Here is a 3,957-nt window from a genome sequence, read left to right as displayed (position 1 = left end):
AGCAGCTAAAATCTCTTTTGTATTTTAAATGATTTGTTTGTATTCATTTCACATTGTTTGAGAAATGAATAAAATAATAAATAAATGGCTTGCCTTTCTTCAGTGTATGCCATAAATAGGGTTTCCTCTGATCTGAAGTGTTAAAATGCCCTGTTGCATACTATCAAGATGAACAGATTTTGGCTCTCATGAAAACTAGATTGTGTTTATATTCAGACATTCTGGGGACAACAAATAGAATTCAGAAGTTGCTAGCTAAAAGGAACAGTAAAGTTCTTAGTATTTTTTTCCTCCAGATGATCATAGCACTGTTGTCTCCTGTTATTTTTTTTTTTTCCTGCTAAATACAGTGCCTGCATTTGATGCTAAAATATCAACACAGTTCATATTTTTGTCCATATAAAGTGATGCTATCTTGTTTACCCCACAAGTAGATTTTATATGTTTGTTTGTGACTGTTTGCTTTTGCCATTGCTTCCACTTTCTCACTTACAAGAAAAAGTATAAATCTGTTTTCTCAGATCTCATTTGCATAATTACCTGGACATTGATACCTTTGATGGCTTTTAAACCTTCTACTGAATTATCCAAAGAAAGACCTATTTAATGTCACTTTAAATGATCTGCCACTACTTATCTGTGCTGACAGAGCTCTCTATGCCATCTATTTGACTTTTAAGTAAATAAATAAATATATATTTCCATTTCAAAACACCCAAATCTTAAAATTACTCACTAGTATTGCATATCTTGTTATTACAAATTTTCTCTTCCTTTTTGCTTTTGGTTTTTCATTTTTCAACCTAGATCAGCTCTCAGTCCTCTTTCTCTCATGGCTTTAGAAACTATTGTTATTCTCACGCAAACAGTTTTAGTCAAATATTATTTTCTGAGCTATGGTGTTTGTAGAAGCAGGGATGGAATGCTGGTCAATTAAAACACCAGTCTCTACCAACTCTTCTTCCTTGCTGGACATTATTTTTTCTATTCTGTAGATTACTCTTGAGGAACTCTTACTGTATTCAATGTTTATTTTTCTCCCACTTGTTAATACTTGATCAAGACACTTCCATTTTTTTATTCTGGTGAGTGGATGACTTCAAACCAGTGTACTGTAAGTATTCTTTTGCAGTGCCTTTGACTTATGCTTGAGTCCCTGATACTTTGAAACCCAGAGATAACTAACAAGTCTGCTTCTCTCACTAATCATAATCAGTTTTGTGTAGTATGAGTTACAAAGTCCACTTCTGAAATTGCACTTTAACCATAATGGGAGAAAGATTATTTGGAACAACTCTGCTGCTGCCTAGAAAGTTGCTACCTTCTAGTTTTCTGCCTCTGTAGCCAGCGGTCTTCTTCACTATTAGTTACTTATGATTCTTCCTACATGTTACTCACTTTTGGTAATCAAGAGCTGACAAACTGGACCAGTTCTATAGACAGTCCCCACCTATGGGCATTATAATGAACCTTGGTAGGTACCATGGAGAAAAAGCTTGTACCTCTTCTATCTGTGCTGTACCTGGGCTGTGGATAATTAGTTGAATTCAGTCACTTTCACTGTCAATATGGCACCCTTCATGACCAGTAAAATTCTCATTAAAACATTCTTTTTGCTGACAAACTTGTCACTGGCAGACTTCGTTAAATAATTAACTCAGATACTGATCACAAATCTACAAAGTGACATAGTTAACTGATCAGCTTATCTCTCAGAGGCAGATAATTTATTCTTAGCCTTTGGATGCTGTCAGTGGAGAGGCTTTCAAAACTCGCATACCTCCAGACGGTGTGGTGCAATATCTGTGATTTACACATAAGAGAGGTATTGTGTTGCTGTGTGATGGGAATGTTTATTACACGGAATTGCAGTAGATATCCATGACATTTATGTAAAGGAACTATGAAATATTACTACAATATAGGGCCTTTTTTTTTTCTTTCTTTCTTTCTTGAAGAGGAATCACAACATTGACCTACTACAGGAAGGTTATACCACTGAAAGAAATGAAACCTTAGATAGACATAGTAATAACAAAAACAACCCAAAAAAGATCTTTGTTTTACTACTTATTGGGTGAGCTTTAATAGTTCTTAATAAAATAAGTGTCACAATGACATTTTGGTAAAAGAAAAAAAAATTGTTTTTGACCACTGAATAATAATATGGCTGTTAATAAGTATTAGAAAATGAAATATCTACCAGTTAAATTTAATCTGTAACTCAAGGCATCTAATGGTAAAGGCTCTTCAGAGTTCTCTCTCAGAAGTTTAAATGGGTTCCTGAAGTGTATTTCAGAGTGAAGTTAAGCAAATATTACTTTTTGGTTTTGAACCTGATCAGGCCTTTCTGTTCAGGCTTGAATGAGAGGTGCTTCATAGTCACCCTGTTAAAGACAGTCCCCAAAAGAAGTCTAATAGATTCTAATTCTTTCCTTGAAGTCACTGTTGTTGAGGGTTGATGGAACTGCATCTCCATGAAAATCAACTTCTTGCAGATGACAAGGTAAGAATGAGGTGGTTTGAAGTCTTTGAAGCACAAGAACTGTCTAAATTGGACAACTGACAGAAACATGATAGCAGAGTGATTACTCAACATCATGCCAAAGGCAGGCAGAAGAATGGTGTGGTTCAGAGCTTCAATGGACTCAAAACTGTGGAAATGTGGAAGATGAACAGAGCATGTTGAAACAACATTTCATTCTGTGTCTGTAAGCTATTGGATCTTGTTAAAAGGATGACATTAATTACAGTTTTTCACTGTGACTAACTGAAGCAGTTGCTGTGCTTAACAGGTTTCAGTTAGCACAGCCAGGAGTAGCCAACCTTACAATTATAAGAAGAAACTTATTAATTTAAATCAGAATGATAGAATAGCTTAGGAAGGAACTGAAGCTAAAGTTGAATCTGATTTTATAACTGCTATACAATATTTCAATTTTTATAACTGTAGTTTTGCGGTCTGATTAAGGAATACTGACTACAATGCGGGAGAAGCCACAAAATTAATGATACACAGATCCACTACAATATGCTAAGCCACTTAGGAAAGAAGTTCACTGGAAACAGAAAATCTGCTGATGAGCTGCTGGAAAATCAAAAATACATTAGGAATAAAGGCATGTGGCAAACGGGTATGCAGAACTTTTCTTATTCACTGACAAAAAGGTAACTTTGAACTACCACACTCAGATGGCTTTATTCCTGCTCCAGCATGATTCTCCCAAGACTTGTATCCCAATCCTAGCAAAATTTCAGCTTTTAAAACAGAAAAATTGAAAGGAAAGGTGAAAACAAATATTTTAGATTACTCATGACTGTTATTGTTGTCCTCCATTTCATTGTGTTTTCTCTATTCTTATGTTCCTTTTGTATCTGTGATATAGAGAAAAATTCTTTCATTTTCCTACCAACTAAATCTATATAAATAAAATAATAATATTATTAATAAAAAGACATTATCAAATTATAGGACAAAACGGTTCATTTTCAACCATAACTGATTCTACATTTTTATCAATCTTATCACCATTTTAAAGATATCGGTAACATATCCATATTGCATAGTCCTTCACTGCATGGTGGAAGATTCAATTCTTTGCCTTCATCTTACTTCCCTTTCCAACTTAGCCACAAATATAAAATATATGTTATGCCTACATTTTTTCTACTACTACTACCCCTGAAAAGGCAAGAAATAATTGGATCTATTATAAATGATAGCGGAGATGTATATTTTGTCATTACAGAAGGAGGATTAATTTAGGGTTCATCCCAGGTGAATACTGTATGTTAGTGACAATATTCATCATTACACCTGAAAGCACAAACTTATCTCATTCTTCTTCATCTCCAAATAATTGCAAGCATGCCAAATATATATAAATATATATATAATTTGTGAAGACATAATTTGCACCAAAACTAACCAATAAATCAAAACAAACAAAACCAACC

Source organism: Anser brachyrhynchus, assembly GCF_964034855.1.
Source record: "Anser brachyrhynchus genome assembly, chromosome: Z".
NCBI classification, from domain to species: Eukaryota; Metazoa; Chordata; class Aves; order Anseriformes; family Anatidae; genus Anser; species Anser brachyrhynchus.
Note: the sequence above shows the minus strand (reverse complement) of the source record.